Below are 24,331 nucleotides of genomic sequence, written 5' to 3'. Positions count from 1 at the left end.
CAACTCATGTGTCAGTTAACCATCTGATCCAAGGTTACACAATATGTTTCAAGATTAGTAGGGTGGTTTTTTGACATCTTCTTTGCACAGGCAGAAAGTAAGTCAAAGGAAATAAAGTTTATGGGGTCTTTAAAACGTTATTTAAAGTACTGTTTTGAACTGGGATATTATTCACCACTTGCTTGGTGAGTATACAATGCCAGTTGTACTATGTCTTATTCTGAACAAGGTCCTGGTGGGGAGGAGATAGCCATGTTGCTACAGCAATGCTTGCTAGTGTTGCCCAATCTCGAAACAAAGAACTCTGTTATCTGGGCAGAGGAGAAGAGTGGAATCAGACAGAGGCTAGCACTATGGAAAAGGTTTTGGAACAGAGATCAGCAGTTTGGGGCTGATGAGAAATCAGGTCCTTGTCCTTGCTATTTAGCCTGAAGGCAAGATAAGACTTGTCCAGTCTCTCCCTTTTGGATAGGTTGTTTGAAAATTGCCAAAGTTGTTGTTTAAAGTGTTACAAGTCAGGTCTAAATAGGATTGCCACATCTTCTGCTACAGCAGAAGGCCTCCTGATGGCACTCCTTGCTGCCCATTACTTCTCTGTTGGCTGTCAGGAAAATATGACCTGAAAATCACTGTCAGCCCAACAGTATTATTTCACTGCTGGGGGAAACTCTATGGTTTTACCATAGAGTTGTGTAGTGATTCCTAGAGGGGCATGATGTTGTTATTATGCTGTTGACCAATCAAACAATGCTTGAAGGTGTCAAGCTAAACATCCTCCTATGATGGGTGATTGGTCTCTGCAAAGGTGATGCCTCCTGGGCTCTTTTGAAGCACTTCTTGCTCCAATCTCTTTGTTTTGATGCTGTCGGTTTGCAGTTTGAAAAAGAAGATGAGCGTTTGCTGCACAAGAAGTTGTTGTCAAGCCCAGAGTCTTTGTCTATTGCTTAGTTGAGTGAGCATAACTGTTATCTGCCTATCTGAGATGAGTCCAGTGCTTTTATAACCAACTAATAGGGAGCAACCCGAAGCATGCTATTTAATTTGACATTTTAACAGCCTTTGGGTTTCACCAAAAATTAAATAAATTCTATGAAACATATGGATGGGGGCTTGTGACACCCAAACACACTAATCCTAGCACAGCCAAGCAGCTGGATTTGATCTGTAAAGTTCCTGTTTTCATTCCCTGGTTTGGACTGCCAAAATAGGGGCTTGTCAAGCACAATACAAGGCTTCTTGACTGTGTCTTGCTTGGTGAGTAATGTCATGCAGGCCACAAGGATTCCTCACTGATTTTTTAAAAAAAATCCAACAGCTTTTAAAGAAAGGGCAACTTTGGGCGCCTTCCGCACATGCAGAATAATGCACTTTCAATCCACTTGCGATGCACTTTGCAGCTGTGCAACATAGCAAAATTCACTTGCAAACAACTGTGAAAGTGGATTGAAAGTGCATTATTCTGCATGTGTGGAAGGGCCCTAGGAGATATGTGCTTCAGTACAGAAGAGAAGAAACACTCAGCATGTAAAGAATAACTAACAACCCAAAAATGAAGTGGAAAAGAAATATGAATGAAATGCAGGCATCTCTATGCAGAGAAAAGGGCAGCCTTGCTGTAAATCATGTTTGTTCATAAATTGTTCTACGATCAAGTCATACAGGTAGAGAGCATTCAGCCTTAAAGGCATACATTTAAAAAGATTTTTAAATTCAAACATTAAAATGTTTCTATTTAAAACAACACAAAATTTCATTGGGAAATGGATATATTACTTGTATGGTTATTACACAGGCACTGTCCAATACAGCCAACAGTGGGCATGCAACCATGACCGCATACAGTTATACAGTCCTCTTTCACAGCATATAGGCTCCAATTCTGCCTATGTAACTAAACCATGTTGCACAAGGACCCCCCATTCCTTCCAATAATTAGCCCTTGTTTGAGGAATTCATAGTCGTTACTGTTCAAAGAAAGACCAAGACCCTCCAAGCTGGATTCGTCTTTCATTACATAAGAAGAATGGAGGAAATATTCTATTTAAAAGTAATCTGTTTGGGAGGCATGAAAGCAGGGGGAAAACCTAATGTGTTTTTGAATGTCAGATGTGATAGATGGAGCCTGAAATAGGCATGCCAGTTCCCAAGAATATAACAATGCACAAAGTGGAGATGATGGTGGCGTAGAAATCTTGGGGCACACCAAAAGGAAAGCTGCCTGTCTCTCTCTGTCCCCTGCTGCTACTTTCAGTGTTTTACAAACTGCTACCAATTTGAATAATATGCATATAATCCCTAAAGGGACAACATCTCACAGTTACTACAAAAATCCATAGTTTTTGTTTCTGAGAGTGGCACCTTGAAACAATTTACTGTAGTGAAGAAATAGCTCCAACCAATTTTACAAACAAATACAGAGATTCATACCTGATATACACGGGGATTTTATTTGAGAAACTTCAATACTTATCTGAAGGCAAATGAATGGCTGTTGGCTAAAGAGCCATAGTGCTCACACATACTTTTATACAGAAACAACAATGTTAAGTTGCTTTTTACAGCCCCTAAACCTACCCAAGGCCACCCTTTCTTTCTTCTGCCAAATCTGTTCCTCTGTGACCATCATCATCAACCTGAGGGTTGCCATTTAATGTTTCCCTCTCTGAAATCAATCTCTGTTTTGCCTTTTGAGATATTGTTCTCCTATTTATAGAGATTTTTTTTACCCAAAGGTTAATGATTTTAGAATGTATTTTATAGACATATGTAGGCACTTTCTTGAAAATTGCATTTTTGGCTGGTAATTCGACACAGCAGTAAAGACAATGGAGCTTTAAAGAGGTCATTTAACATACGCAAATAAAAGCTGAACAGTATAGTGCCAAGGGAAGTCAAGTTGAGGGGTGCCTGTTGTTAAAAGTGTGGGAAAGAGCTGGCATTCTCTACCCAGCCTTCCATTCTTTGGTAAAATGAGTACCCAATATTCAAACAGTTTGGCTCCAGTAGAAATCTGGAAAGCAGAGAACAGAAAGACTATCAGAAAGCTTTGCAAGTTTTGTTTAAGGAAAATATTTGAATTTTCAATATGTTTTAATTTTTTTTTAACAAAGCCATATTTTGTAAAGAACAAAAAAGACAGCAGGGAACAACCATATAATGTCTGCTAACTTGATAGGACCACACGGGTCTTATTAATTTCTGTTATTATGTCTGGGGCTTTTCCTTTTAGGCACGTGCCAGCACATCTGCTGTAGACCATAGCTCATATGCAATTCTTACTACTGATTAAAGCTTTCTTGCTGTAGACACACCAAAGGGACTATAAAGGAATTAAAGTGGATATTTAGATTTTACTATCACACCTCAGTACTTGTGCAGTACAAATAGGCATATATATTTAACACTGGGTATAAAACTCCAGTGACACTCAGCAGTAAAAATACAAACACAAACCTCTCTTCCTTCCCCTCTATAAAGTATCAAAAAATCTTATTGCAGAGAAGTAAACATTTCACTCACAAAAGGAGAAATAGGATAGATACCATTTTGCTCTTTTCAGTGAAATGTGAAAACTGCACAAGCGGGGGCTTGGGATAAAGCATAAATATGTTGCTCTGTTGCATGATTTGAGACTTTTGATTTGAAATATTAGACAAAGATAAGTTTAAGACTGCACATTAATATAATTTGTGCAGCTGGTTGCATTGGCAAAGCACTTAAAATCATATAATCATAGAGTTGGAAGAGACCACAAGGGCCATCAGGTCCAATCCCCTGCCATGCAGATATACACAATCAAAGCACTCTTGACAGATTGTCATCCAGGCTCTGTCTGTTTACAAACCTCCAAAGAAGGACTTCACCGCCTCCCAGTCAATGTATTTCATTGTCAAACAGCCTCAACTGTCAGGAAGTTCTTCCTAATGTTTAGGTAGAATCTCTTTTCCTGCACCTTGAATCCATTACACCTTGTCCTAGTCTGTAGAGCAGTAGAAAACAAGCTTGCTCCATCTTCAACATGACATCCCTTTAAATATTAAAACATCGCTATCATGTCACCCCTTAACTTTCTCTTTTCCAGACTTAACTTATTTAGCTCCCCAAGCTGAGCCTCGTAGGGCATGGAATCCAGACCTTTTACAATTTTGGTTACCCTCCTCTGGACTTGTTCCAGTTTGTCAATATCCTTGTGGTGCCCAGAACTGGACATAGTATTCCAGGTGAGGTCTGACCAATGTAGAATAGATTGGTACTATTATGTCCCTTGATCTCTAGACACTGTACTCCTATTGATGCATCCCAGAATTGCATTGGCTTTCTTGGCTGCTGCATTACATTGTTGACTCATGTTCAGTTTGTAGTCTAATAAGACTCCCAGATCCCTTTCATGTGTGCTGTTGTCAAGCCATGTGTCCCCCATCCTATATCTGTGCATTTCATTTTTTTATGCCTAAGTGTAGTATCTTACATTTATCTTGGTTGAAATTCATTTTGTTAGTTTTGGCCCAGCTCTCTAATGTGTCCTGGTCACTTTGAATTCTGACCCTGTCCTCTGAAGCATTAACTACCCTTCCTCATTTGGTGTCATTGGCAAATTTCATTAGCATGTTCTCTATTTCATCATCCAAGTCATTGATTAAAATATTGAATAGCACTGGGCCCAGGATAGAACCCTGTGGCACCCCACTATTCACTTCTCTCCAGGATGAAGATGAGCCATTGGCGAGCATCCTTTGGGTTTGGTCAGTCAACCAATTACAAATCCATCGAACAATAGCATTGTCTAGCTGACATTTTACTAGCTTGCTTGCAAGAATGTCATGGAGGATCTTGTCAAAGGCCTTAGCAAAGTCAAGGTATGCTACATCCACAGCATTCCCTTCATCTACCAAATTTGTCACTCTATCAAACAAAGATATAAGATTATTCTGGCTTGACTTTTGAGAAAGTGATCACATTATTCCCTTCTAAGTGCTTAAAGACTGTTGGCTTAATGATCTGCTTTAGAAACTTTCCTGGTATTGATGTCAAGCTGACTGGGCCTGAGTAATAGTTTGGGTCCTCTTTTTTTCTCTTTTTGAAGATGGGGACAACATCTTTTAATTGTATGAAATGTATTTAATAAGCAATATTAAGTCATTAGAAGTAAAATCTAGATATGCTTTTTTTTAAAAAAGAAGAAGAAGCATTCCATATAATCAGGCTTGTTTTCTACATTATTTACTGATGATTTTTTAAATTACATACCGTATATACTTGAGTATAAGCTGATTTTTTCATCACATTTTTAATGCTGAAAAAGCCCCCCTTGGCTTATACTCGAGTGAGGGTCCCACTTACCTGTTGTCCGGTGCAATGTGGGCTTGCCATTAGCTTCACCTTCAAGACCTCAAGCTAAGCCAATCGGCATTGACAGGTGTCATTCAGTGGCACAGACATATAGCATTGTGTGTGGAACCCCCTCCCTCTTCCCGGAAGTGCTGCACAGTGTGTGGACCTCCCTTCCCGCAGGCATGGCTGCTGCGCAGCATGCTCGGTTTGTCATGGGGGCTCACACGCCCCCAGCACCGTCATGGTCACGCCCGGTTCTCTGGAGGCAGGTGGGGGCAGCGGTGCTTTGTCATCATCTGTCAGGGCAGGCTACAGCGGCTGCAAGAACGATGCCCTGATGGACAGCTTCGGCATCTTCCTGCAGGAACTGCTCAGGATGGTGGCATTCAGCACTCTCATGCATGAGTCCCCCCGGCCGACAGTGCCCTCCTCTTACACCCAGTGCCCTCCACTCCACCCTGCCATCCCTCCGCACCCCAGCTGCATCTCTCACTCTTCTCGTCTCCGGTCACTTGACGCCAGCTTCCCTGTTGCAAGGATGCTATGACTTCCAATGCAATCCTGCGCAGAGCCATTTTATTGTAATGTAATTTTATTAATTGATGTAATTTTATTGGTATCTATTTTTATTTTTGAAATTTACCAGTAGTTGCTGCATTTCCCACCCTAGGCTTATACTCAATAAGTTTTCCCAGTTTTTTGTGGTAAAATTAGGTCCCTTGGCTTATAATCGAGTCAGCTTATACTCGAGTATATACGGTAACTGTATTCCTGATCTAATGAGGGGAAATCCATGGCTGGGTTGCTTCTTTGCATATGCAAAGGATCTCTTGTTGTTGCAGAAGAGAAATAACCATCAAATTCAAGAGCTTTGCAGACTGTCAAATTCAAGAGCTGTGCAGAAAGATGGCTGTCTAGAGATTCAGATGTACAAGTCTGGCTGTCTTATACATTTCCTTTCCTACTAGGTTAATTATTTTCTCATGGTATTTGCATAATTGCTGTGGACACTAAAATATTATAAATATAAAAGAAAAAGAAAGTGAGGCCTCATAATACACAAAGCTAGTTTGCCTTCAAAGAAAGAAGGTCACATCACCCCCAGGATGATAAGAGTCACAGTCAATCAAGAACACTGTGCCTTTGTTCCAAGAAAGGAAATGGGATTAACACTCATCTTCCACTCTTCCAGACATCCATTATTACCTCTAATTTCCAGTATTCCTTCCATCTACTGTTGACACTGTCTGGACACTGTATTCTTTGCCACATACCACCTCAAAGCAGATGAAATTTAACAGGTGAACTAAGATGGGAATGGAGTTTAAGTGAGAATTTTCAAAGTTTGTTTCAAGAATCTTCATTTAAAAAGAGACTTAGAAGTGGGAAGAGTCCCAGCTTCCTAATTTTTGGATGACAAATTCCAGCAGGGTAGCCATGTTAATCTCTTTCAGCACAAACAAAATGGAGTCTCGTGACATCTTATTGACTCACTGATTTATTTTGGTTTTTGTGGACCACTTCATCGGATTCATGGTGTATCAGTTGGCAGAGACATATGTATACTTGGCTATAGAGGGAAAAAATTTGTGCATAAAAACATTGTAAGTAAAAAGCCAATGGATACATAGACATTTCTATATGAAGCTGAAATGTATACAAGAGAAGCACAGTGCCTGATACAGAGCTCTATCCTATATGAGTCCATAGAAGCCATTTAATTCTGAAAAGATTGACAAAATATCCAATTTATTTTAGACTAACCTGTAGTCTGAATATGAAGAAGAGCCTTATACCCTGGTTTCTTTAGCATTTCTTGTAGAGCATCATACTTTTAACATAAAAGTATTGGTACATTCAAAAAGTTATTTTTCCATCCCAAACATGGGCAGGGTGCGGGTGGGGAATGCAGACTTGCCAAATGTGCACTAATGTTTATTATTCCATTTTTGCATAGGTTTTTCACATTTCATTCACATGTGCATTTCTTAACAAGGAAAAGTCTATTCAGAGAGACAAAGGATTCTGAGGCTCTGTTTCAGTAAGGAAAAACCTGTGAATGCTATTGCTGAAAACTGCTAAAGGACAGTAGTGCCATGAAATAGCAGAGTGCAGTTGGACAAAAGTTGTTTATTTACCATTGGTTTTAAAATCCCTTCAGAGGATCTTCAGATGCCCGTCACAGATGCAGGCCAAATGTCAGGAGAAAATACGACTGGAAAATGGCCATACAACCCAGAAACCCCACAACACACCAGTGATTCTGGCCGTGAAAACCGTCAACATTACATTTGTTTTATGTTTCTTAGCTCACGCTTTTGCCATTTCTTTCCATCTCCAAATGATTTCAGCAGGAGACCTGGCTACAGTTCTCATTTCTGTAACTTCATTTTTTAAAATAATGACCCAGTATAGTACAGCAGTTGGGGCGTCAGACTCCAGGTTCAAATCGCAATCATCCATGGAAGTTTGCTGGGTGACCTTGGGCCAATCACATAATCTCAGCTTAATCTACCTGACAGGACTGTTGTGAGGATAAAATGAATGGGAGGAGAATAATGTCAGCCATTTTGGGTCCTCATTGGAAAGAAAGGCAGAGTATAAATTGATAATAGCTGAATCCAGATGTGGGGGCTGAATGGCCATGGGGGGCAGCGCTGGCTTGCTGCTGCTTCCAGAGTTGTGTCAGCCTAACTTGCATAATGGGTCCAGAGAGCATGCTAGCTGTTGCCCCAGGAACCCCAGAAGCAGAGAGGACGAACCTCTGTCACCCTTTTGGCTGTTTTCCCCTATGGAGTGCTTTTGAGCAGCTGGGAAGGCTTTTGGTTTTTTCTCCTTCCCCTTTGGAGGCAGCAGGGCAGCACAGCAGTGGCACCATCTCTGGCCACCTCCAGGATCTGGATTGCTCTTTAAATAAATAAACATGGGACAGCCTCCTTAGATGGGCTCCAAGAAGTGATATAAAAACAAAATAACACTAGATTGAGAACCAATAACAATTATTGGGGGGTATGCTAGAGGAAAAAAACACACACCTTCATCTGCTGGAAAATAAGAGAATCGAGTTAGGCAGATGATTCTCCCTAGGGAAGAACTCCCAAAGTTTTGGTACCATGACATAAAAGGCCCCTTTTTGAGTCACCCACCATCAGTTGCCTCAGATGGTGCAGGAAATTGAAGCAGATGACTGGTTTGGGTGGGTAGGTTCATATAGCATAATCAGAGGACTGAGTAAGAACATAAGAACATAAGAACAAGCCAGCTGGATCAGACCAAAGTCCATCTAGTCCAGCTCTCTGCTACTCGCAGTGGCCCACCAGGTGCCTTTGGGAGCTCACATGTAAGATGTGAACGCAATGGCCTTCTGCGGCTGTTGCTCCCGATCACCTGGTCTGTTAAGGCATTTGCAATCTCAGATCAAGGAGGATCAAGATTGGTAGCCATAGGTTGACTTCACCTCCATAAATCTGTCCAAGCCCCTTTTAAAGCTATCCAGGTTAGTGGCCATCACCACCTCCTGTGGCAGCATATTCCAAACACCAATCACACGTTGCGTGAAGAAGTGTTTCCTTTTATTAGTTCTAATTCTTCCCCCCAGCATTTTCAATGTAAGCCCCCTGGTTCTAGTATTGTGAGAAAGAGAGAAAAATTTCTCTCTGTCAACATTTTCTACCCCATGCATAATTTTGTAGACTTCAATCATATCCCCCCTCAGCCGCCTCCTCTCCAAACTAAAGAGTCCCAAACGCTGCAGCCTCTCCTCATAGGGAAGGTGCTCCAGTCCCTCAATCATCCTTGTTGCCCTTCTCTGCACTTTTTCTATCTCCTCAATATCCTTTTTGAGATGCGGCGACCAGAACTGGACACAGTACTCCAAGTGTGGTCGCCCCACTGCTTTATATAAGGGCATGACAATCTTTGCAGTTTTATTATCAATTCCTTTTCTAATGATCCCCAGCATAGAGTTTGCCTTTTTTACAATAAGAATGTGGTAAGAAGATAATTCAGAAAGTGTATTTTTATGCATATATTAATTAAAACCTTTGGACAAATTGTTTCACTGTTCACAACCTGAAGACCTCAGAGATTCCTGTGCTTGTTTGGCTTATGGTTGTATGTTGCATATCTGAGGGGATATGAAAATATTTCCAGTCTGAATAAATACCATCTTGTAATCTAAACTGATACAAATGCCTATGCAGATGAAAGCATTTGAGTTCTGTTTCTGTGCTGCTCCTCCCTCATTATTAGCAGAGCCATTTGTGACCTCCCCAAGAACCTAGAAAATGTGTTTTCAAGTGCATGACACTGTTAGCCTAAATGATCCCAATTAAGACCACCACCTTGCTTCCAATCTTGCTTGAGTTTGCAAGCAAAGGGTCAGTGCATAATGGGTCCAGAGGTCAATGTGACCCTTCATCACCTCCAAACCATGTTTAGCGTAACAATTTAAAAGCTTGAACTTCTGACTTCAAGTGTTTCACATCAAGCCCATGGCAATAATCCCAAACTTTTAACATCATTGCAATCAACTGATTGTTCCCCTTAGAATAAGCCCATTTTTAATGCATGATTCTTTTTTTAGTTGCTCCACCCAAATAAACTTGTGCCCCTGTTAGGTCAGGCAGAAGGTGATTGTATGCCATTTTGAGATGCTATCAATAGGAAAAAACAGGGTATAAATACATTTCTTATTCTCCTTCCTCTGCAGAGTCTTCCTTGGAGCTGTCCTTTCCAAGTATTGACCCTGCTTAGAGATATGTCCATATCCAATTTCCATGTTGCCTTCTGTCCCATGTGGTAAACTGCCACTTTTAAATGAATAACTGAGGCCTAGTGATAGATGAGTATGCCCAAGTTTGACTTGATGCTGCTCATATTTTTGTGAGCATCCCTGTCAAGACTGGCAATGTTCAAAGTGAATGTTTGATGGAACAAGTACAAAATGTGGATACATACAGGTTCACTACCCTAACCCTCTGATCAGTTCTGTCTCCCTACGACTCTTTCTCCTAAACTACAACCCTTATTTTGAGAAGGGAGGACGTAACCTCTGCCTTAAATGGAGAATAGGGCTTTTTTAACCATGGGATTTTCCCTGTAAGTTGTTCTTCAAGATCTTCTCCAGGATGACTTTCTGCATTGGGTTGGTAGTAACTGTATTATTTACAGCCTTTCAAATTGAATTGAAAGGCTGAGCAAACTACAATTTTTATAAACTCTAACATATTTCAAGTGCTGCTATGCCAAATCTAGCAACACTGCAACACTGTATGTTATATACGGATTGGTATCTGTAAGCAGTAAAGTATGCAATTGTGCTATATAACCTGGAAATCTAATAATCCCAAACTTTTAACATCATTGCAATCAACTGATTGTTAGTGGCCAAATAAATCTAGTGTGTATATCTTTATAGTATTGATGCTGGAGAAATACCTTTTTGTATTGGTTCTTTGTGTCCAGATTCACAAGGACGTTTTCTCTCCCAATATGAAATCTTCCTGTTTTGACCTTCAAGAACAACGGAAGGGTGGGCATGACATCATGCCAGAATAAATGTTCTCCAAAGTAGATAGAAAAAGAGTTTTTATTGGATTTATCAGCAACAAAAGTTGGAAATCTGGTTATATTCTGTTGGCATTCTATGTCTGCCAGTCCCTGTTTAATGCCTTCTTTGGAATGTTCATAACCCATGCTGAGTGAAAGTTGTGCAGAAAGACCCAGAAATAAGTTTCTATGTAGATTAAAAATAATCACTCATAAGCAATGGAACAAGGCCAAATGGAGAAATGATAGACTGAGCCAGTGGTGGAATTCAAATAATTTAACAACTGGTTCTGGTGGTGAGATTCAAATAATTTAACAACTGGTTGTTTACAAGCACCATTTTAACAACTGGTTCTGCCAAAGTGGTGCGAACCTGCTGAATCCGACCACTGGTCAGAGCCTATAGTTGAGCATTTACGACCACCCATACTGTAGCCTCCATTCTCATGAGGGCTGTCTCTAGTTGCAAAATAGAGACACATTTTGGAATTTGAAGGGCTGATCCTAGAAATTTGGACTGTACCAATTCCAGTGGTGAAAGGCTGGGGAAGGGACCTAACTGTTCAAGAGTTGTGCAATTGACTTGGCTTCAAACAATGTAAGTGCTTGCAGGAATATAATGGCCACCTTTTGGTCTTAAGGAATTTGAGGATGTCAGTTGAGTTCCTCTATGCGCTTGCAGCAACATAGTCCCTGTGAGTTTTTTTGCTACTAGCAAAGTGGAGAAATACCCCCGGATATTTAAAGCCATGATTTTAGTTTTCTGATAATTAAGTTCTAATTTGTCCTTCTTTACAGTACAGTGCTAGTGCTTTCAGTGCTCTTCTTGAAAGGATTACTGCATCATTTTTATAAAGCAGGACTGAAATATGTCTTCCAGCAAGGTTTTTTTGCAGGGGAGGGGAGGATTTGCAACATGACTTTTCAAATAGAATAGAAGAACAAATTAGCTGAATATGCTGTCATGGCAAAATGAACGTCATATATATATATATATATATAAACCAATACTGGAATTTCAGGAAAAAATAGAATGTTTTTATACACATAAGACTGGAAGCTTAGGTGAGAATTAAAGCAAAAAAGAAAAAGATCTAAGAGAGAAATGTGTTGAAGGAAACTTTTCTGTTAAGCAAATTTGGAGGAAAACAGATTAAGATGGACTGGAAAGTAAAGAAATGTAACTTAGTATAGAAATTAATTATTAGAAATGTAAGTAATAAGTTCTATGTATAGCTGTTAAACTCACTATTATCTATAGATTGCAATATTAATACATTTCTTTTTAACTCAAAAAAATGGCAGATGGTAAAAGAGAGGGTTTTTTCAGGTTTTCTGTAAACCTAAGGCTTTTCTCAGGTTTATAGAAAGATTTGTCTTGTCTGTCATGTCTCCAGTCTGTGGAATTAAGTAGTCACAGAGGGGGCTATGTTGAGAATTGGATATATAGATGTAACTTGTTTAAATTCTTGACTTGGCACCTTTGCTTTTGTTTGCTTTGATTCATAACATGAATTTTCTTCAAATTTTGACTGAAAGCCTAATCCAGAAAAGTCTTAAAATTTTGCCAACGTCCAGGTGGGGTGTGGAGATCTTCTGGAATCACAACCATTCTCCAGATGACAGAAATCAGTTCGCATAGACAAAATCACTGCTTTGGAGCAGGAGCATTGTAACCGCTTTCTAGGGAAAATGGAGCCTGGGGCAAAACCTGAGTTTTACACACATACACACACACACCATGGGCAGTTCTGGAGCTGCCCTCTCCAGCTCTATTGGGCCCTTCCTCTTGCAGGCCAACGTTGATCCTCACGGCAATTACCCTGCAAGTGTTGCAAGCGATTGCCTCGCTGAGAAGTGTTGCAGCTCAACACTGAGGTGGGTCCTTCTTCCTCCCAGGGGCAGAGGCTTTAACCTTCCAAAACCTTCCAAGTCATGGCTTTGCTCTCCTCTCACAGCAATCAATGAACTGATCTGCGGGCTCCCACTTGGCATCCAAGTGGAACAGGAGAAATGGCGGGCAAGCCAGAGGCTCAGAGCCCTCGTGGCCTCCCTCTGGCCAGGCGCCAATATTTCCCTTCGACTCCCTCCAGGCACAGAGGGGTGTGGCCATGTGGGGGGGGGCAAGTTTCTGTCCCCACATGACTTAATGGCCTCCACCCGGGGACATGTAACCCTACATGTCCCCGTTGGCAGTACGCCACTGCTCTTTCTACTTTGCAAACTCTGCCCTTCCTAAATTCCATCCCTAAATCTCCATGAATTTCCCAACCTAGAGTCAGCAACCCTACCTAAATTAGTCAGAGTGTCAGATTAGCATTTTGGAGACCCAGCTCTGGATCCCTACTCTCCCATGGCAACTCATTGATTGGCCTGGGCCAAACAAAACTAAAATACATTGGCATCTGAAAGACTAACATCATTTATTTCAGTATGAGCTTTTGTGAGTCACCACTTAAAGGACTAAAATGACTACACGTTTGCAGTGACCTTGGCCAATCTTTCTCTTTCTCACAGCCTAACCTACCACACCAGGGAGTTGTCAAGAGTATAAAATGGAGCAGGAAAAAAAATGACGGTGTCACTTATTTTGGGTCCCCTTGTGGAAAAACAGTAGTTGTGTGTTTTTTTAAAAAAAAATTACCAAAATGCTGATCTTAGTTCATTTGTGTGTAAATGAAGCCTCAAGAATCAGGGCAGCTGATGTAAACAATATGATGCAGCAATCTAATCAACCTGATCAAACACTAACTCTTCATTTCATATAGCAATCTACTATTAGTATGTCAGTACAAAGATGATAAATAACTAAAGCAATCTGGATTTTGCAAGGGTTTGTACCACTCTCAGAATTATTTCAACCCCACCTATCTTGCAAGGTGTCTGGTGTGGAGAGAGGAAGAGAAAGAGTTTGTAAGCTACTTATGGTTGAGTTCAGTGGGGTATAAACCCAAAACTCTTCTTCTTCTGTTCTAAATAAATACACCTAGCTCCCTCTTTTCAAAAAGACATACAAAGTACTGCTCCCTTTAGCTGGATTTGTGCTACTGTGTTTTTGTATCCCCAGTACAATAAATATAAGCCAGGTCAAAATATTGACAAAGAGTTTTTGTTCTGCCTCCAGGGTTGCCACAGAGCATTTTATTATTATTTGGTGAGTTGGTAGATCTAGATCTTTGAGCTTAATGCTGGGCAACAGTGCTATAGCTCTAGGCATCACAACACTTTCAATTATAAAGCAAACAGGGACCTCCCACCAACTGACAGCAGAATAGGTTGAGTGGAGGGAACAAATCTAGTGGCTGGTAACCCTAAAAGAGTAGGAGAAGGGATTAAGGAAAACCACAAGGGAAGAAAAGTTGAACCAAGCAGAGAGAACTACAGAGCATGAAGTTCAGGACACTGGTGGCAATAATACGTTCCCCATTTCATTATCATGTGTTTTGAACAGACACACAATAATACTTTGAGGCTAGTATAGGGTGTTTTGTTTTGCCATTTCTCAGACAAAAAACTACACTTTAATTAATGGTGCCACCTTCATCAAAGCATTTGTTAATTTTTTCCCCCTTAATACCTTGCTTCCTATTTATCCGATATATCAAAATGTTTTAAGCTGGCATATTTGAAATGGGAAATAAATACTCTTAAGAGGCTATGTCAGTGCATTAGTGATATACCCTGTCAGTATCACACCTTCCAACAACCATGCTTTTGGGTCCCTGATATTGTTAAATCACTTGTCCCTGTTTTTACCTTTAGGAGATGCCTTTTAAAAATAGTGCAAGTTAATGGAGTTATCATTTGTGCATTCAGCTCTCTCCCAAGGGTACTTAGAAGTTAGCAGTGTCATCTGAAGCAAAATTACACTTTTCTAAGTCCATTGGAATCAATTGGTTTAGAAGGGTGTAACTCTGCTCAGGATGGTACTGCCAGTCTCCGGCACGGGTTGGATTCATCTTGTCTCTAATGGACATGCTTGTAATTGTCATGGTGAGAAGCAAATGTACAGCCTGTTATTTCACACAGTGTACCTGACAAAGTATACTGTGAACTATTAGTTGCAAGTCAATTGCTTATTTCTTTCTGTAACCAAAGGTTTTTTGCATTGTAAATCAGTGCAGACAGACTATTGCAAACACGTGCGGTTTATAGCAGAAAAGGCCAAAGGCAAGTCCATTGTATGAGTGGTGCACTGGCTGGGCCGGTGGATTCACCCTCCCTGGGGAAGCCACCATTGCCATTCCTAGGTTCTGGGATGCAGCATTGACTGTGGTGCCAGAGTTCCTGTGCCCATGCTGCATTGGTGCAGCGGGAGAGGGGGGGGGGTCCAGGGTTGAGGCTGGGGGAAGGGCTGACTTTAGTTGGCTTCCTCCTGGCTGTTTGCTGCCATATGCCAGTGACATTCGGTTCAGACTGAAGCCACTGAGAAAGGTGGCATAAGTCTGAACAGTCTCATAGTGGCTGTTCAATGTTGGGGAGGCTTTTGCACTTTTCCACATGCTGCTGGGAAGCCCCTTTGGGTGTGGTGCAATAGCGCGACTGCAGTGCTGCGGACAGGTGCCTGGCTTGTGGATAGGACTGCCCGACTTTGGCAGATCCCTAATGCAAAGGGTACTTTAAGAACAAGCTGTCTATTTGATTGACAGCTTCCAATAGAGGAACCAGTGAGGTTCCCAAGCCAATTACTGTTCATTTCAGATCCAGTCCCTTTGGATTCACAGAACATGAGCTGAAGGCACTTCTATCGGCACATGGGAGTGTTGCTGATTCTGCCCACCCATCCTCTTGTGCATCCTTCAGTGTCAATCAAGAGGGTTACATGAAAGGCTTGACAGACTGTGTTGGACAAGGAGCCAGCTAAGCCTTGTTGATCTACATGTGGCCCTTTGTGTCCTAACCTTTGGCTTTCTCTGAAGGCACAGCCTAAACTTTCTTACACACCATCTCCAGTTAATCTAAACTACTGACTCCTGTGTTATAATTTGAGCTTGGTATCTGGCAGTGAGGCCCAAGACTGCTTTGTGAAGATGTGAACACAACTAAGCCTGATTTTGAATCATAACTCCTCTGCTAAGTATGTAGGATATAAATTGTGCCCTTGCTTTTATCCCAGAGCTTAAAGCTGGATAGAAAAATCAATGTTTTGCTTTTATTGCTTTATTCAACTGATTTCTGCAGTATTCTGTGTAGTGATAAACAGATTTTCAGGTTAAAACAAAAAGGAGTTCTCATTTGGGTTGATTCTAATGGCTCCATTACCCCAACAATTGTGTTACCTACTGGATGAGACAGAAAAAGGCCTTCCATCAGTTTGCAGAGAGGATCTGGAAAGTCATGAGTAAGAACTCAATTTTTAAACTATACATCTCTCCTCAAGAGTAAACACTGTATTGGCATTGCCTTCCTAAGAAGACTTACACCCTTGTAAGCCTGTTAACTTCAATGGACTTTGAAAGGTATACCTCAGCTTAAGATGGCACTATTAATTATCTAGGCCCCTAATGATCTGAAAGTGAAAGAAAGGGCTCTTCAGGAAATTGTACCTACATTAGACTGCATTACTTATGCTTAAGTCCTGGATAAATTAATAGGACTCCAATTAGTTGGGGTTGTTGTTTTTTTAGGACGGAGCAGAGCATTCTGTTTCCAGAAAGGCTTTTGGCTGTTCCTGCCTATTGTGCGTCCATTTTGAGATGGAGGGTTGTATCCAGACTACACTTCACTGATTTTCTCTTTCCACTGCAGACCTTTATATCATTCCATACCCCACCATCCTTCTAGAGCAGCATTTTGTGGAGACTGGTGGGGTAGGAATTGCCATTACACTGACAGAAAAATTAGTCTGGACCTAGCCCATTATGCTGTAACATAAGAGCTAGAAACCTAGAATGAACATATTCATTTCTTTTATATACATTCATTTATATTTTTGACATTGGCTGCAGTTCTCTAATGTTTATATTGTGTTCCCGTTTTTTATATATATGAAATGTATACAGCATTAACTCTCTCTATCAATCCTGATTCACTGATGACAGGAATATAAGAACACAAGAAAAGCATTCTGGGTCAGACAGAAGGCCCATCTAGTCTAGCATTCTGATCAACCAGCTATCTCTAGGAAACCCACAACAGGAAGATAATAGATAACATTATAAACTACATTGTTGGAGGAAAATGTGGCGAGGAAATGGAAAATTGCATGAAATGGAAGAATCATGGGTTTGGGTCACACATGGGATAAGTAAAAATTAAATAGGGACTGTGGGGATTAAACATCAGGGATGAGATTCAGAATTATTCTTTTACAAGTTTCAGTTTCTATGTGAAATTCCATGTTTCTCCCCCCATGTTTCTCCCAGCAATATAACTCCTTTGCTATAGCATATGAAAACAAGATAATATAAATTACTATATGCCTGTAAAATGAGTTACCATGTATGGAAAAAACTTTAAAAGAACTCTCCCCACTACCTTCTTTTCTCTCCGAAGGGAAATGTTCCTTTTTCTTAATTTTGCAGTTTGCTTTGTTTCTAACCAGAAAGAAAAACAGAGAGTCCAAGGCTTTCTAATCTTGCTAGTAAAATACATCCTTCTGGGTACTGGAGCGAGAGAGAAAAATATATCTCACGTCAATTTAGAGCTGATAAAAGAATAGAAAGGTCAAGTCATTCTTTGCATACCTGATACTTACTTTCATGTTCTCTTCAAGGCATTCTCACTACAGGAATGCAAACTAAATGGCTGACATTATAAGATATAAGGATTGTGAGAGATTGTGATTCTTTCAAAATGAAGTAGGTGATCTGGGCAGGGTTAAATTAACAATTTTACTAAGAATGCTATAGAACAGGCTTCAGCCAAGCTGAAGTCTCCAGTGAGGTTGAATTCTTTGAGAATGCGCCTCTATAACAGTCTGAGGCCCTTTAGATAGGACATGCACTAGGCAGACATCATTTTAAGGGTCTGACTGACTACATAAGCTGTGCAACTCCTGTGATTTGGTTTCATGGAAAAATTTGGTTTGCTCTGGATGTTGGGACGAGGAGGAAGCCCATGGTGCTGTGTTTCAAACAAAGGTGATTGTGGCATTAGAGAAAGGGGGAACAAAAATAGTATATCCAACTGTAAAGAATATTAAACTCTGATAAATTATCAAATAGTGTGCCAATGAATCTGTGCCTGACATGTTCATTTTGAGGGAACCCTCAAAGAATTTCAAGAAAAAGGATCAAATTTTTCATAGGGGCAGTGATTAAATCAATATCAGAGAATCACAGTGGCAATTTGTACTCTAACCTTCTCACCCTAAGGTCCCTTCCACACCTGCAGAATAAAGCACTTTCAATCCTTTCAATGCCCTTTGCAGCTGGATTTTAGTGTACAAAATAGCAAAATCCACTTACAAACAGTTGTGAAAGTGGATTGAAAGTGCATTATTCTGCATGTACAGAAGAGGCCTAAGTCCAACACCTTATCCATTACAATCTACTAATTCCTGACTTTTGTTTCTTTATGTGGTGGTAATTTCAGAGGGAAGTCATGTTGGTCTGTAGTACAACAGATAGGTTTGAGCCCAGTAGCACCTTAGAGACCAGCAACATGGGGTTATATGCTTTTGAGAGTCAAAGCTCACTTGCTTGTATTTGACAAAGGGAGCTTTAGCCCTCAAACAGTCTAATTCAGAGGAGGCCGGGAGTGTAGGCAAGTATAGCACCACAACAGTGCAACCCTGCCATCTCAAAAGGGGTTCCAGGTAGTACAGAAAGGAAAAGAAACAGAGGAAATGTCCTGCCATTCAAGAAACCCATTGAAGCAACAGAGTTACAACATAATTGTTCATGTTGTAATTCTGCTGCTGGGCATGAAGGGGGGAGGTTTCCCAGGTTGAAAGCCCTTTGGAAGTCACCTATAATCAGCTCCCCCTCTTGAAATGCTCCCAGACCTCCCTTGCCAGTGCAAGATCTTGTGCCCAATGGATGCCATTGCAGTCTGACTTCCAGGTTTGGCTGTTCCAGATTTTGCCCATTCACCTGTGTATTTGCCCCCTACTGTGGCAAATTCAGTGGATTGCATTCAGGGCTTGCAGTCTAGGCCCCCACATTGATGCAACCCTGCGCTGATTCTGGAATAGGTAGTTTATATCCCAAAAATCTTGTCTCTAAGGTGCTACTGGACTCAAATCTAGCTGTTCATGTGTTGAGTCTTCCAGTGTTTTCTGCTTCTGGTGCCATGTATTAAATTTGAGTTCCCAGTCTGCTCAGCAGGAGAGTCCTGGTAGTGTTCATACTGATGAAGGCAACAAATGTTTCCCATTAGCCATTGTGAGTGTTTTGTTTTGTTCTGTAGGATGCAGAACTAACAAATGCCAAGGTTCTTCCTTTTGCATAAACCAAAATGTCATGGGTGGCTTTCACAGCTGTCCTCAACTATAAATCTCTTTCCAAATCAACAGTAGTTCAGTATAGAAAGCAATTCTGGAATTATGGCCTGCATATTTGTTTTAATGTCAAGATTAGTATTTATTATACATTTGATGCCAACAGTGTATAAGTAACAGAAAAGCCCTGTTTATGAGCAGCATTACAATTTCCCAGGAGGGGGTAATGCATGTTCATAAACCAGTACTGTGATACCAGCATTCAGGGCTTGTAATAACACTCCGCTCTTCTTTATTACTTTCTATCAAAGTGCTTAACAAACATAAATGAATTAAAGATGACATTTCAGAAAGTGACTGCTAATTGTTGATGTCTAGCTTGAGGCACTATGTGGATCTTTTTCCAGAGTTGCTGAATACCTTAAGCCCCAACAAATTGGCTGCAGGTGAAAAGTTTGATCTCATTGAAATTTTGCATGATGAACAAGCAAAGCAACCTTATGTTCAGTTTTCAAAACAGGAAACCAAAATGTAAGATAGGTCATCATGGAGACATAAGGCAGGATTAAGAGCTGTGCGAGTACAGAGATGTAAGGCTGGACTAAGTCCTGTGTTAAGCATGTTGTAATGTTAATCATGTTGTGTTAAGCATACTGCAGAATGGGTTCTTGGGCAAATTGGAGTTTTTGCTATGGCTTAATTTCCATTGTTATCAATATGTCCTTCTTCCAGCCTGAAGAGGATTTCTCATTAATTTCCAGAAGCAAAAAAGCAGAAATTAGCTTAATGAACAGCAAAGAGGAAGCCATATTCTCTGTGTGAAAGTGTTTAAACATCTATATCTGCCTTGGAACATGGATACTATCAGATGACAACTGCAGTTTTTATCAGAGATATGGATTAATTTATCTTTTAAACTATTTATAACCTGCCTTTTCACATGGCTAAGACATCTTGCAAATCTAAAGGTAGAGTCTACAGAATACAAGGAAGTCCTCAACAACCATCTTCCCCCTTAAAAAAAACCAAACACCTCAGGCTAGCCCCCCTGATCTTGCCAGATCTCAGGAACTAAGCAGGATCTAGCTAGCATTTGGATGGGAGACCTCCATGGAGGCAGGTAATGACAAACCACATCCAAATGTCTCTTGCCTTGAAAACTCTATGGGTTGCCATAAGTCAGCAATGACTTGATTGGGGGGGGGGGGGGACAGTCAATTAAAATCCCCAGCAAATAAACATTTTTTCTAGCACCTCTTAAAAACTTTGAGAGACAGTACCCCTCTCAGCTCAAGGAGCCCATTCCATTTGTGGCATCTACAACAATAATAAAAAGCATGGACCCTTGTAAATCACACATGAAGTTGCATTACCCTGAATCAGACCATTGGTCTGTCAAGGTCAATGCATGTCATGATCAGCCCATTTCTGGTTTGATCCTGCCATATTTCCTCCCCGGGATGTGGGATCCTTTCTCTCCACATTCCCCCTCCCTCTTAATTACTGAGGTTGTATTTTCTCACTCTTTGCTTCCTAAGCGATGCCTTATCATATTAAAAACATAATCATAAAATAATAGTCAATCAGCTTCTTAATAATAATATTGTGTTTATATAAAAATTTAACAGTGCCTTCCTAAGCAGCGTTACATGATTCTAAGTCTATTGAAGACACTGGGTGTTAAAGGATGGAACTGTTTAGGATTGTTCTGTAAAGGATTTAAGTAAGCTTTTTGCTTGGCATGTAAAGGAAAAATGTGGGAACAGTAGAGTAAACACTGTAATACCCAAGGCCCAGTGCTGTCTTATAGGAAATAATCCCATCTGATGTATGCCTGCTTGGAGAAGAGCAGATTTACCAAATTATAACACACATTTTGGTTTAGTAACTAAATGTCACATTCCATGGTCACATAAGTCTTCATCAAGCCATCCCTTTGGACGCTTCCATTTTCCTCAGTGCTGACTCCAACAATGTCCCTCCACTTAAGAGTCTTGATTTCTTTAAAACCTCATAAGCTCCAGAGCAGTGACATCTGTTTCTGCATTTGACAAAATAAGACATTTCCAGTTTGATCTCTTCCCCCTACCTCCAGGCAGATTAAGACATGCTTAGCCCCTAAGCCATGTCAGGCTGAAGAAACTTCATAGCATTAAAAGAAATAGTAACTTTGTTATATTTAGTAACTCATAATCTGAGGCCCTAAATTTAGCTTGTGCATAAATCCTACTCTTCATCTATTTAGCAATCATCTGTCTGTCTTTCTTTCTGTCCAGCAATCATCTATCCATCTACCTATCAGTGGTTTATCTTGACTTTTTTTAAAAAAAGAAGCAGCTTCCCCCACATTCTTCTCTTCCGTGTATTTGTAGACTTTCACAGCCAGATGTTGTGCAAGAGAATATATGGAAAGACCAGCTCTTAAACAGAAGGTAAATGGACATTCACCAGATCCAATGCACTGGCATTTAAACATCTTCTTGACACAGGAGGCTAGACTTTATGGAGACACTTTTTGGCTTAGCCTTGTCCTTGACATTTACAGGGCAATTCTCAATAGAGATACACCACAAAAGGATGTAATTGTGGTTTTATATCAGTACAATAAAAAATGCATTCCAGGGAGTAACAAACATTGAGCAAGATTATGAATAGAGCTGTTTAGGATTTCTCTTTCTATGGAGGGATTTTTAATATGAGAGATTATTCCCGTTTATTGAATATGTGCTTGATGAGACACAATGTGAAATTGGATGTACCTGTGATTTTAATGTAAAGTATTGTAATTTAATGTAATCGTTTGTTTATTGTTACTTTAATTTAATTTATTGTAATTTTTTAAAAATACAATAAATTACTGAACAATTATTTGTGTAGAAGAATATCCAGTAATGCAATCCTAAGAGGTACCTAAGATCCAGATAACCATTTGCTGCCTTATTGAGTACTGGACCTTAGCATGGGGCCCTCAAATGTTTTTGAGCCTGTGGGCACCTGTAGAATTCTGACACAGGGTGGTGGGCACAACTACAAAATGGCTGTTGCAGGAGTCGGAGACAGCCATATAATGGTTGCTGCAGGAGGCAAAGTGAATCACAATAAGGCTGGGAGTGAGGCTGTGCATAACTCTGCTAGTAACGCTTAGACATTTGGGGCAGAAACTGTTTAACAGGATGCCTTTTACAACGAACATGTCTTTGTTGTTTTTAAATAAATGCATATGCATAAGGTAAGTATACTCACTGAGCTAGTTGGAAACCCTCATCTGGCAATATCTGTCTTTATTTTTCAGGTACCTGACTTGACCCACACTTGGCCACTTCCACTTTCTAAAAATACCTGGTGGACACCAGAAAAGGTGTTGGTGGGTACCATGGTGCCCACAATCACGGTGTTGCGAACCCCACTTTTAGAAAGCTATTATGCAGCAGTGTTCTATAGAAGCCACCTCAGTTCCGTACTCTTCCTTATTCTTGGTTAACATAATTAGCAACCATATGACCATATAACACTTTAGACAAATGCATTACACGATACGGTTTGCATGGCCAGTCAAACCAAATTAATTAGCTTTGCCTTGGAGTCAGAGGAAAGATCTCCCATCACTTTAAGAACATCTCTATGATTTTATGCAAGGGATATGTAGGATGCCTCTGGGAAGCAGCAGGCCACAGCTGAAGTAGAGAGTATTGATGAGGCACTCAGGTTTATATTGTCTCACTTTCATGCTGCGCCACTGAGACGTCTAACTTTACAGCCGTGTTCTGAGTGCTGGGGCAGGGAGAAACTGTGCTCTCTTGATGGCTGTACATTACTGCCATTGTTAGTCAGTCAATGTAAAGTGCTCTTGGAGCAGCAGCAGATGTCACATTATGTGCAGGAGAAGTAGGACACCTGGGTTCGTTACAACCTAATTAGGTTCTCCATGTGATTGACTACTTGTGCCGCAGACAAAAGAAATGAACTGCAGTTGTGAATGCCAGCAGAAGACAGGCTGGTATGAAAGCCCTCAGAGACATCCAATGTAGGACTGTAACTCGTCCGGGGTTCAGATGGAGCCGGGAGAATAAAAGCTTCTTGTTAAAAAGAACACCTGCCTGTTTGTGCACATGTTTTGGAAGGAGACCTTCACACAATGATCATTACCCCGCCCTCTGCCTCCAATTTTCCACAGCCTTAACAGCTCAAGGAAAAATTGTGACCACAAGGAAAATGTCTCAAAACATCAATGGTTCAACGTGAAGTGTTCTCACCCAGCAGGTGAAATAATTGTAAGCAATTCGGCATATGCCATCCCATTCTGTTGTGGGTCTCCATGGCAGCACCAGTCACTAAAGGAACAACTCAAAAAGTATGAGTTCTCCATTTGATTGAATGGCTGTATGTGGTAATTGCAGCCAGCATGTAAAACATTGAGAAGTATTTTTGGTGGTGTCCATGAGGTGGCAGTAATGTTTGAATTATCCTTAAAATGCTCTCCAGCCCGCACTCCAATAATCTCTATTTCTTTCAATCATCTAACATCCCTGAGAACCTATTTTCTGAACATGTGGAAGAAATTCATCCAAAGGGCTTAAGTATTTGGAAAGGAAAATGTATTCCATCTCCTTGGAAATCTTGTCTTCTGCAATAAAACCACGGTCTCTTGACCAAAATTCTCACCATCAAATAATAAGAACTTCATCTGTGATCGAGCCCTTAAGCAATGAAATCTACACTGCTTCCTCTAGGTAGTAATTTTTCTGGAGGTAATTTTTGGGCATTTTTGTTTCCTTCTGCACCGTTTCTCAAGGGTGGAGAATTGAGAACAGGCTAAGCAAACAGCAACCCTATCAAAGAAGTATAGGGTGGGAATGAGAGAAGGACCATACCTCCTTCTCTCCTCTCGACTTGACTAAGTGAGGCAGGTTGAGTTTCAACCAAGTGCAAGTCTTCAGGTGACAATCTCACTTGGCCCCCTGGTCTCCATGGTAAGACCATAGAGACTACGTAGCAATCTTGTAAATTGTTGCCACTGTTTTCCTCCTGCTCCTACTTGGCAGGTATCAGGAACCATGAGTGGACAAC

The sequence above is a fragment of the Sphaerodactylus townsendi genome, linkage group LG04 (assembly GCF_021028975.2).
Source record: "Sphaerodactylus townsendi isolate TG3544 linkage group LG04, MPM_Stown_v2.3, whole genome shotgun sequence".
Lineage (NCBI taxonomy): Eukaryota > Metazoa > Chordata > Lepidosauria > Squamata > Sphaerodactylidae > Sphaerodactylus > Sphaerodactylus townsendi.
The sequence above is the reverse complement of the archived record's forward strand: the minus strand, read 5'-3'. Positions refer to the sequence as shown.